At 45.7% G+C, this 12,056-nt stretch overlaps 1 protein-coding gene across 1 annotated transcript in view; it reads right to left on the bottom strand.

Annotated features, from left to right (window-relative positions):
• The window catches only part of GIGYF1 (GRB10 interacting GYF protein 1), a 44,992-nt gene extending 35,744 nt beyond the window's left edge, over nucleotides 1-9,248 (bottom strand). Inside the window, exon 1 of the mRNA XM_070728105.1 lies at nucleotides 9,105-9,248. The gene's annotated coding sequence lies outside the window, so the exon portion shown is untranslated. The remainder of the gene's footprint in view (nucleotides 1-9,104) is intronic.
• Nucleotides 9,249-12,056: the final 2,808 nt, after the last annotated feature.

A 12,056-nucleotide genomic window follows, 5' to 3' on the forward strand; every position in this document is an offset into this window, starting at 1 on the left:
CGACTGCAGATTGTTTGACCGAAAGATTGGATAGCCATTTGTCTCAAATGTTATCATAGTGTTTCCCATAGCCTGAGCGGGGGTTAGACTAGAAGACCTCCAAGGTCCCTTTCGACGCTATTATTTGGAGCTGTGGCACCGCGGTGCTTTTATAGACAGCAGTATTGCAGGCCGACTCTGCCAGACTACCACCAGTTCGATCCTGACTGGCTCAAGGTTGACTCAGCCTTCCATGGCAATAGCAACAGCATTTAGACATGTACCACTTCCTAGTGCTTTCACAGCCCCCTCTAAGCAGTTAACAGAAGGGGCATATTTGCCCCCAACAAACTGGGTCCTCGTTTGACCCACCTCAGAAGGACAGAAGGCTGAGTCAACCTTGAGCTGGTGGGGAGATATAGAGATAGATGATATAGAGATAGATTAATGGATGGATGGATGGATGGGTGGATGGATATAGATAGATAATATAGAAATATAGATAGATAGAAATATAGATAGATAGACAGACAGACAGACAGACAGACAGACAGACAGACAGACAGAAAGGCAGGCAGACAGACAGACAGACAGCAATAGCATTTAGACTTATATTCCGCTTCATGGTGCTTCTTCAGCTCTAAGTGAGAGTCAACCTTGAACCTGGTAAGATTCGATCTGCCCAACTGCTGGCGGACGGTGATCAGCAGAAGTACCCTGCAGTAGATAAGTCTACTGCTATTCCCTTAACTGAGGCAAGATCAAGTTTTAAGACTCTCGAGGAACGGTCCTTCAGCGGACTGAGACACCCCAGAGCTGCTGCCCACCTCCACCTCCCACCACACGGCCAAAGGAAGAAGAGGGCACCATGCAGGGCAGAGGGACGTCAGAGGCCTGGAGGACTTGCAAGGAAGGCATGGACAGCAACACCACCAGACGGAGTCAAACCTGGCTGACCGACCACACTCAACGCGTGGCGCTCAATGGAACTGCATCTCCATGGAGGATGTATGCAGTGGAGTCCCCCAAGGCTCTGCTCTAGGCCCAGGACTCTTCAACATCTTCATCAAGGCCTCGGACGAGGGGAGAGATGGGGAACTCATCAAGTTTGCAGATGACACCAAAGTGGCAGCAATAGCCAACACTCCAGAAGATACAGAAGGATCTTGACAGACACAAGCAATTCAGTGGTGAAAAAAGTGGGGTTCTACATTTAGGCATGAAAAACCAAGACACACAAGTAGCGTATACGTGGTACCTTGCTCAACAGGAGTAACTGTTAATGCAGCCTAGAACCTAGAACTCTGTTGACACAGCCTGGAACTGTGTTGGCTTTTTTGGCAGCTGCTGCACACGGCTGGCTCCTATTTGAATGGTCGTCCACTAGGACCCCAAGATCCCTCTCATGGTTACTGTAAAAGCACTACGGAGCGGTCTATAAATGCTACTGCTCCGATGATGGAAGCCTTTAGCAGGAGGTGGCTTCTTATACCACACTTTATTCCAAATGAAGGAACTCCAGGGCAGTGGCAGTTTTTAAGACTTGTGGACTTTAACGCCCAGAATTGCCCGGTCAGCCCGTTAAGGAAGAGCTTTCCTTGAGGCCCTTCTACCAACGGAATTCAACGGTGGTGTCATCTAGTCCATATTTTAGCTACAATACTAACAGATTTGGAAGGGACCTTGGAGGTCATCTAGTCCAAGCCCCTGCCCAAGGCAGGAGACCCTACATCTGCCTCTACCTGGGATCAAACTCACAACCTCCTGAATGGGAGGCAAAAGGCTCCATCTCCAGGCCACAGCGGCACTTATACATTTTACCATCTTATAAAGAAATAGGGGGTGCAGGAAAACTAGGTCAAAGCGCCCGTCCCCCCAATCTACTAAGTGAGTAATGAACTCTTTCAAAGGCTTAGCAAGTAAAACACACACACACACACCATGCAATCCTGGAGTAGGTCACTCTAACATAAGTGATGGGGAACCTAGGTGGCACGCGGAGCAATATCGGAGGGCACGTGATGTTTCAGCCTTGGGAAACTCCGCTCCGTCCTCCAAGCGCCTCAGGGAAGCTCCACTGAAGCCCTGGAGGCGAAGAAAAAAGATATCTCCCAACGGAGTGGTCGGCCGGACCTTCTAGGCGGCAGGAAAAGCCTCTGCAATTCTCCAATACACAGAGTCCTCGACTTTTGGCCACAACCACCTTCTCCTGCTATCGCTGTTCAGCCAATCCCTGGCTAAATAAGAGCCAGCAATGGGCAGCAGCGGCCAAAAAGGCCAATGCGATCCTGAGTTGCATTAACAGAGGGATACAATCTGGGACTAGGGAGGTACTAAGACCACTCCGTAAAGCCCTAGCTAGACCACAACTAGAGTAGTGCATCCAGTTTTGGTCTGCATTGGCCTCCTTCAGTCTCGAAAGACCCTGGTATCGCGTTCTGGATTCCCCAGACAGAGCGTGAAGGCTGGGTACGTTAGTTTTGGTCACATTACAAAAAAGGCATTGAACCTCTAGAGAAAGTGCAGAAGAGAGCAACCAGGATGATAAAGAGGACTAGAAACTAGAACATAGGAAGAGCAGTTGCAGGAACTGGGCTTGGAAGGAGAGAAGGACCAGGGAAGACATGATAGCAGTCTTCCAATACTTGAGGGGCTGCCCCAGAGAGGAGGAAGGGGGTCAGGCTGTTTACAAAAGCACCAGAAGGCCAGGCAAGGAATAACAGATGGAAGCTGACCCAGGAGAGATTCAACCTCGAAATTTTATTGAAAGAGTAGTAGATGCTTGGAACAAACTTCCAGCAGGCGTGGTTGGTAACTGAATTGAAAAATGCCTGGGATAAACATAGATCCCTCCTAAGATAAAATACAGGAAATAGTGTAAGGGCAGACTGGATAGAGCATGAGGTCTTTTTCTTCTAGGTTTCTATGAAATAAGGAGGGACTTTCTGACAGCGAAAGCAATCAGCCAGTGGAACAGTTTGCCAACAGAGGTTGTAAACACTCCAACGCTCGACACTTTCAAGAGGAGATTGGAGTGACATTTGTCCGGTGTAAGGTCCCCTGTTCAAGCAGGAGGTTGGACTAGGTAATCTACAAGGTCCCTTCCAACTGTAATAGATAAATAAATAAAAATCGCAGGGGGAGTCACTTCCCTGAGCTTACAATTTTGTAAACTGTGCAATGCTCACCACGGCCCAAAACACCAAACAACGATGCTCCACCTGGATTCGGTTATCAACAGGAGGCCTCTTATCCCCCACTTCTGCCCAACAGTTTACACACTGACCACATTCGCCAAACCGAACCTCTACAAAGGTTCTCGGCCTTCCAGGGTCACAGCGGTATCAAAAGTGGTTGTTTTCTTTAAATTTTAGAAAAGGCAACTGAGCTGATTAATAATAGCCAAGTGAGCCCAACTGTCAATAACTGCCCTTCCATCTCACACCACCCAACTGATGAAGCTCCCAAGATAGGAGGCAAAATGTGCTTTTGTTTGGCTACTTCTTTGAAAGATCGGCCCAGTTGCTTTTCTAAAATGAAAACCACTCGATATTCTGCAAACGACCTTCGTACCTGTTCCCCAGCCACAACCATGCGTGTAACCTTATGATTTGTTTTTTACATGTTGTGAGCCGCCCCGAGTCTTCGGAGAGGGGCAGCATACAAATCTAAGTAATAAATAAATAATAAATAATAAACCTGGTTTTCTTACTCAGATCGCAGATCGCACAGGACAGGTTTTAAGAAACTACTCTACAGGAAGAGTAACAGAACTCGGGGTGTACAATCAAAAAGGCCTCTACCACCACATTTGCTTATGGTATTTGTTTGTTTGGATTTCTATGCTGTCCTTCTCGTAGACTCAGGGCATCTTACAAAAATAAGCAGACTCTGAGTATTTTTATATGCCGTATTGTTTGGAGAATAGGACACACCTTTTTCCTCCCTAAAAGAGGCTTAAAATTCAGGTGCCTCTTACACTCTCTTACCTTGCAAAGCTCTTTCATTGTTACTCTCTGTGAAGAATGTTTTCCCAGCCCTAAGTCTTTGCAGGGTTTCCCCCCCCCCCATTTATTTATTGATTGATTGATTGGATTTGTATGCCGCTCCCCTCCGGAGACTCGGGGCGGCTAACAGCAATAATAACACAGCGTACAATAATAACCCAATAGTAAAAACGATTAAAAACCCATTAATATAAAAACCAAACATGCATACAGACATACCATGCATAGAATTGTAAAGGCCTAGGAGGAAAGAGCATCTCAATTCCCCCATGCCTGGCGGCAGAGGTGGGTTTTAAGGAGCTTACGAAAGGCAAGGAGGGTGGGGGCAATTCAAATTTCTGGGGGGAATTGGTTCCAGAGGGCTGGGGCTGCTACAGAGAAGGCTCTAACTTGCTCCCAATAAGTTTCTTTCCACCCTTAACCAAGTGCTAACAATTCCCAGCTCTTACTGGCCCCCAAGTTCTTTCATTGTTACTCTCTGGGAAGATTGTTTTCCAAGCTCTAAGTCTTTGCAGGGTTTTTCCCCCATTGCTCTACTTGCTTCCGAATGTTTCTTTCCAGGTGCTAACAATGTTCCCAGCTCTTACCCGCTTGCAAGCTCTTCCATTGTTACTCTCTCTGACTAAAGTTTTTTTTAAAGCCCTAACCAGGGATAAAACAATGTGCTAAAGCAGACCAAACTAAGGACGCTAGCCAGGTGAATCCCTGACAAGCAGATTCTTTTCCCTATTTTCCTCCCCCAAAACTAAGGTGCGTCTTATACTCCAGTGCATCGTACACTGCTCCGAAAAATACGGTAGATCTTCCATCCAAAACTCAATCGAATGGAACAGGGCTGCTACGAATCCGTTCCCCGAAACCTTGTCCCATGGTGAGACCTCAGAAGTGAGCCTTTCCCATTGGCTGCCTCGAGAAACACACCCCCTCCTGGTAATTCAACAGACACACACCCCCCATACACACACACATAAATACAGTAAACCCCCTTTTAGCCTTTTGGGAGTCTCTGTTAAAACCTGACCTTTCACTGAGATGCTGGGATAGGCCTCCAGAGACAGAAAGTATGCTAGGTCTACGGAGGGGGCGGCATACAAATCTAATAAATAAATAAATTTGTATTTTGTTGTAAGTTGCCCTGAGTCTGCGGAGGTGGTCAGCATAGAAATCCGACCAAATAAACAAAATAAATAAATAAAATGGCAAGTGGAGTTTGCTACGGGGCCATTCCAGTCGGACGGTCGATGCCCCGAGGCCTTATCACTTTATAGTTTTAATGCTTTTATAACTGTTTTCTATATTTATGGCTTTTATTGTTTGATGGGAGCCACCCAGCGGTTGCTTAAGATGGGTTGGACGGGGGATGGGGCACACGCATATTTAAAATAAATAAATCTTGCACAATCATTTATTATATTTTAAATCGCATGGGAATCGGGCGTGCAATGAAGCGGTAGGAAGGCAAAGCAACACGATGGGTTTGGCCCAGTGCTTAAAAATTATACAAGAGACCCAAAAGGGTATTCCGCCCCCCCCCCTTCCACCATCACAGCCGCCTTTGCCTTCCGTATTTATTTATTTATTAGATTTGTATGCCGCCCCTTTCTGTGGACTCGGGGCGGCTCACAACACAATACAGTAAAACAATTCATGACAAATCTAATAATATACAATTTACAATTTAAAATACTTTAAAAACCCCATTTTTAAGCTGACATACCTACAAACATACCATACATAAATTATATAGGCCCGGGGGAGATACCTCAATTCCCCCATGCCTGACGACAGAGGTGGGTTTTGAGGAGTTTAGGAAAGGCAAGGAGGGTGGGGGCAGTCCTGATCTCGGAGGAAGACCTCAGCATTGGGAAGACGAAGGGCAAAGCCTCACGTCCTCCTAGCGTCCATGGGCCTATTCAGGTGACGCCTTTACAACCAGAGGGGTCAAAGTCAGCAGGTGAAACAAAACAGAAGTGAAACTTAACCACCATACAGGTAGTTACAACGCCACTAGGACCATTTTTCACGCGACTGGCCACACGATTCGTGCCTGCAGGCTTCCAACAAGCGAAGGCAACAGAGAAGCCACATTCGCTTAACGACCGGTTACTAACACAACAGATGCAGTGATTTCACTTAGGGAGAGGAAATGGCAGGAAAGGTTGTAAAATGGGGCAAGACCCACTTAACTGAATCCCATGGGACTGGGCAGCATATAAGTTAAATAAATTAAATTAACGGTTTCATTTAACGGCAGAAATTTGGGGCTCAGTTGTGGTTGTTAAGTCGAAGACTACCTGTACTAAAATTCTGTTTCCAGAACGATCAAACCTCATTGCTTAATAAAACTACATTAACATCCTGAAAAAGGTAAAAGTTGGAAGGGACCTCGGAGGTCTAGTTGTTGTTGTTGTTATTATTATTATTATTATTATTATTAATTAGATTTGTATGCCGCCCCTCTCCGTAGACTCGGGGCGGCATACAAATCTAATAAATAGTAATAATAATAGTTGGTTTGGTTCTGCAACCCAACAAGACCAACACAGACTTCAGAGGAGAATCAGAACTGCGGAAAAAACGATGGCTGACAACCTGCCTTCCATTGAGGGCTTGTAGACTACAGGACTCAAAAAGAGGACGGGGAAAATATTTACGGACCCCTCACACCCTGGACACAAACTGTTTCAACTCCCACCCTCAAAACAGAGCACTGCACAAGACAACTAGACACAAGTTTTTCCTCAAACGCCATCACTCTGCTAAACAAATAATTCCCTCAACAGTGTCAAACTTTTTACCAAGTCTGCATTACTATTACTACTAGTTTTTCCTTATCATTCCTATCACCCATCCCCACCCACTTAGGACTGTATGACTGTCAATTGTTGCTTGTATCCTTAAGATTTTTATTGATTTTATTTGACTCCTATGACTATCATTAAGTGCTGTACTTCATGATTCTTGACAAATGTATATTTTCTTTTATGTACATTGAGAGCATCTGCACCATAGACAAATTCCTTGTGTGTACAATCGCACTTGGCCAATAAAATTCTATTCTATTCTACTCTATATTCTATAATTTAATTTATTCTATTTTTTATTCTATTCTAATATTCTATTCTATTCTTGACAAATGTATCTTTTTTTAATGTACGCTAAGAGCATCTTCACCAAAGACAAATTCCTTGTGTGTCCAATCACACTTGGCCAATAAATAATCCTATATTCTATTCTAGATGAACTGCTAGCTGTGATAAACACACACACCCCAGCCCACCCTTTCCTCAATCAATGAATCACTCAATGGCCCAGAATAGAGATGGAGGGGACCTTGGAGGTCTTGTAGTCTAGCCCACCACTGAAGCAGGAGATCTTGTAGCATTTCAGACAGGCGACTGTCCAGTCTCTTCTGAAAAAACCTCCAGCGATGAAGCAACCCACAACTTCTGGAATCAAGTCATTTCATTAATTGATCTGGGATTACAGAATATCAAAAGTTGGAAGGGACCTCGAGAGGTCTTCTAGTCCAGCCCCCCGCACAGGCAGGAGGCCCTATGTCATTTCAGACAAGCAGCTGTCCAGTCTCTTCTTAAAAGCCTCCATTGAGGGGGGCCCCCCGCAGCATCTGGAGGGAAACTGTTCCACTGATTAATTAAAACAGAATAACAGAGTTGGAAGGGACCTTGGAGGTCTTCTAGTCCACCCCACTACCATTCCGGACAAATGGCCATCCACTCTCTTCTTAAAAGCTTCCATTGATGGGTCGTCCCCCCCCCTTCCCACTGCAGAGGACCCCTTCACATTGTTTACTCACCACGTTCAAACTCAGGTCCTGCCCCCCTCCCCCGCCCACAAGCAGGCTAGCAATCATTAGCCGCCGGCCTTTGAACTTCTCCCCTGGCTAAGCCAACATCACCGCCAGGCCAAATGTGACCTCCATCAGGAGGCCAAAACTTTGCTTAGGTGAAGCCAGGTCAGGACCGGCATCTCTTGGGGGCGAGGGGAGGGGGGAGAGAAGGGACACCTTGCCCAGGAAAGAGAAGCACCACTGCAGGTTACCAACAACAATCCATGCAAAAAAAAAAATCTTTTTTTTTTAACAAACACACCAAAAAAACCTCCATTTTTTTTTGCAGGCTCCCTTTTTTGCAATTTCCTCATTCAATACTCCCCCCCCCCCCATCTCCCGCCCTTTGCAAACCAAATCCAAAAAAACATGGCCTGGAAATGAGGCGAATCTGCCCCCCAACCCATCCTCCAGGGCTTGTTACAAATTGCTTAGGGGGGTCTATTAGGAGGGGGTGGGGGAGTCAAACGGCAGGGGGGGCTTCCACCAAACCTCCCACCCGCCACATAAGTTGCATGCAGAGAAGGGGTCTATTGGGGGGGGGAGGCAAAGGGGTCGGCCCCAATTAACACCCTTCCAGCAGACTCCCCCCTCCCCACAAATTACATGCATGGGGGTCTATTACTAGGGTGCCCGGGAAGCAAACGGGTGGGATGATTCCAGCACACCGCTCCCCTCCTTACAAATTGCATGCAGGGGCGGTCTATCAGAAGGGGTGGGGGCGGCCCGAATTAATACCCTTTCCCCAGGCCTCCCCCTCCTCACAAATTGCATGCACTGGGGGTCTATTAAGAGGAGGGGGTCGGCCCCAACTCATAACCATCAGGCAGGCTCCACACACACACTAATTGTATGCAGGAAGGTTTATGGGGGGGCAATTAATACCCTTCAGGCAGACTCTCCCCCTCCCCACAAATTGCATGCAGGGGGGTCTATTAGGGAGGGCGGGGGTCGGCCCCAATTCATACCCTTCCGCCAGGCCTCCGCCCCTCCTGGGGGACTCTCACTTCGCAGCTCTAAGACGACCCCCCCCCCACTTCGCAGCCCCCCCTCCCCTCCCCCGAGGATGAGGGCGCTGGCCCCTCCCCCACCAAAGCCCCCCTGCAGTGCAGTCGCACACCCCGCGGGGTGAGGGGGGCCGCACATGCGCGGGTAGGCCGGGGCCCGGCGGGGCAGGGAGGGGGGGTTGTGGGGGGTGGGAGGGAGAGGTGGGGGAGTCCCGGTTCCCATGGCGACGCAGCGCCCCCCCCTCCTGCGGCGCACCTTACCCGCCGGTGGGTGGGTGGGTGGGTGAGGCGGCGGGGGGGCGGGCCGGTGTGGGGCGGCGAGGAGGAGGAGGAGCAGGAGGAGAAAGAGGCCGCGACGGGCTTCCGCGGCTCCGCGTCCCTCGAGCTCCTTCCTCCTCACGGGCCGCTTGTTTGTGTTTGTAACCAAGATGGCCGCCCTCCTCCCGGTCACGTGACGCGGGCTCCCTCCCTCTCCCTCCTCCTGCGAAGGCGCGCGGCTGTGACGCTACGGGGAGCCGAGCCCGCGCTTCCTCCCTCACGTGAATCCCGCCCTCAGGCCCCGCCCCACGTCCTTTCGCCTGAGCCTGAGGTGGAGGGACACGTGGACACGTGACCCCCCTCCTCCTCAGACTAGGCGATGACGACGCGCCCGTCACGTGATCCGAGCGTCGACCCCCCCCCCCTCATAACTTATCTTTTTTTAAAAAAAAAAAGACTGGCCTGCCTCTCGCCTGACGTCATGCGGCCTATAATAAAATGACGTCGGGCCAGCCGCCCCGAAAGTGTGTGCAGAGCGCCTTTGGTTCCGTTAAAGAAAGAGGCGGATTTCAGCTTCCCAGAATCGTCCTGTCCCGGCGTGGGGAATTCTGGGAGTTGAAGTCCACACTTTTAAAGCAACCAAAATTGGGACACTGGCCTAAAATTGGGCACTGTAGACCCCCAACCTATCCCGGAGCTTCAACTGGAAGGAATAAATCTATTCTATTCTATATTCTATTTTATTCTATTCTTCTATATTCTATTCTACTCTATTGTATATTCTATTTTATTCTATTACACTCTATTCTATAATCTATTTTATTTTATTCTATTCTACTCTATTCTATATTCTATATAGTACAGTGTTCCCTCGATTTTCGCGGGTTCGAACTTCACGAATAGCCTACACCACAGTTTTTCAAAAAATATTAATTAAAAAATACTCCGCGTTTTTTTTCCTATACCACGGTTTTTCCCATCCGATGACATCATACGTCATCGCCAAACTAATAATTTTTGCAAATAAATAACAAAAACAAATTATTGTTAATAAATAATGATGTTTATAAACATCAGGATCACTAAGTGTCTTATTCAATGGTGAGTACCAGTAATAATGGTGAGTAAATGGTTGCTAAGGGAATGGGAAATGGTAATTTAGGGGTTTAAAGTGTTAAGGGAAGGTTTGTGACACTGTCCATAGCCAAAAATGGTGTATTTACTTCCGCATCTCTACTTCGCGGAAATTCAACTTTCGCGGGCGGTCTCGGAATGCATCCCCCGCGGAAATTGAGGGAACACTGTATTCTATTCTATATTCTATTTTCTATTCTATTTTACTCTATTCTATATTCTCTTCTATATTTTATTCTATTCTACACTGTTCTATATTAATGAGAATAGAATAGAATAGCGTTTAGAATAGAAAAGAGAATAGAGAATTGAATTGAATTGAATTCTTTACTGGCCAAGTGTGATTGGACACACAGGGAATTTGTCTTTGGTGCAGATGCTCTCAGTGGACATAAAAGAAAATATACAGTACATCTTCTTTATATCATATATATATATATATATATATATATATATATATATATATATATATATATATATATAAATATATATATATATATATATATATATATATATATATATGTTTTCGTAAATTTTCACGGGTATATGTATGTAGATTGTTCTGAGTTCGGGTTTTGCCCTGTGTAATGTTTTGCATGTCTATGCGACGTTTCGGTAAAATCACATTTACCATCATCAGGCTGGAGTTCCAATCTCTGTGTTTTTGCAAATGAATATTAGCAACTGACATTCCTTCTTAGCATGTAGTGTGGGGGTGGAGATTTGCTTTGAATGTAGCAAATAGATTGGGTGACTATGCTTCCGTGATCTGATTGGTTGGTGTAATCATGGTTATAGAAGGAATGGTATGAAGATTATGAAGTGTTTTGTTTAAGTCTGATTTCCAAATATAAAATTCTAAAATCATAATAATTAAAGGATTGACATATTGATTATAATGAAGTTTTTATTTTGTTTAAGGCTGGTTTCCAAATCTCTGGCAGACGTGAGGTATCATCCCGTTTATTTAAACAAAAAGATCTTTTTTCAATTTCAATAGCTTCTAGAGAGATTCTTTTATATAAATTCTCTGTTTTGTGGAGTAATTTAGTTTTTTCAAAGTCAATTTCGTGCCCTGTTCTTTTAATGTGCTGGACAAGGGAGGAGGTCTTCTCCTGTTTCTTGACTGCATTCATATGTTCTGCCATGCGCTGGCTCACTCTTCGGTTAGTTTGTCCAATGTATGTGGCTGCACATGTTTTGCAAGGGATTTCATAGATACCTTGGTATTCTAATTGGATTTTATCTTTGGGGCTCCTTAGGATATTAGATATTTTTTGGTTAGTGCAAAATGAGGTTTTGATGTTATGTTTTTGTAGAATTTTACTAATTTTATCCGTGGTGCCTTTGATGTAAGGAAGGATGGTGGTGCCATTGTCCTGTTCTTGATCTTGTTTTTTGGGGGGTGTCTCTTTATTGATTAGGTTTGTTATTGTTTTCTCTTTGAATCCATTAGAAATTAGTACATCTTTGAGTTTGTTCAATTCAGTTTTTAAGTGCTCATGGTCAGCTAAGCGTTTGGTTCTGGTGATGAGAGTTTTGGCCACTGAGGTGATTTGTGCGGGGTGGTGGTGTGAGTGTGCATTTAGATAACGGTTGGTATGGGTTTTCTTTTGGTAGATAGTATGTCCTAGGCTGCCATTGGGTTTTTTATAGACCAGTACATCTAGAAAGGGAAGTTGATCATTGATTTCTGTTTCCATGGAAACAGAAATCAATGATCAACTTCCCTTTCTAGATGTACTGGTCTATAAAAAACCCAATGGCAGCCTAGGACATACTATCTACCAAAAGAAAACCCATACCAACCGTTATCTAAAT

This window comes from Erythrolamprus reginae, chromosome Z (genome assembly GCF_031021105.1).
Source record: "Erythrolamprus reginae isolate rEryReg1 chromosome Z, rEryReg1.hap1, whole genome shotgun sequence".
NCBI lineage: Eukaryota > Metazoa > Chordata > Lepidosauria > Squamata > Dipsadidae > Erythrolamprus > Erythrolamprus reginae.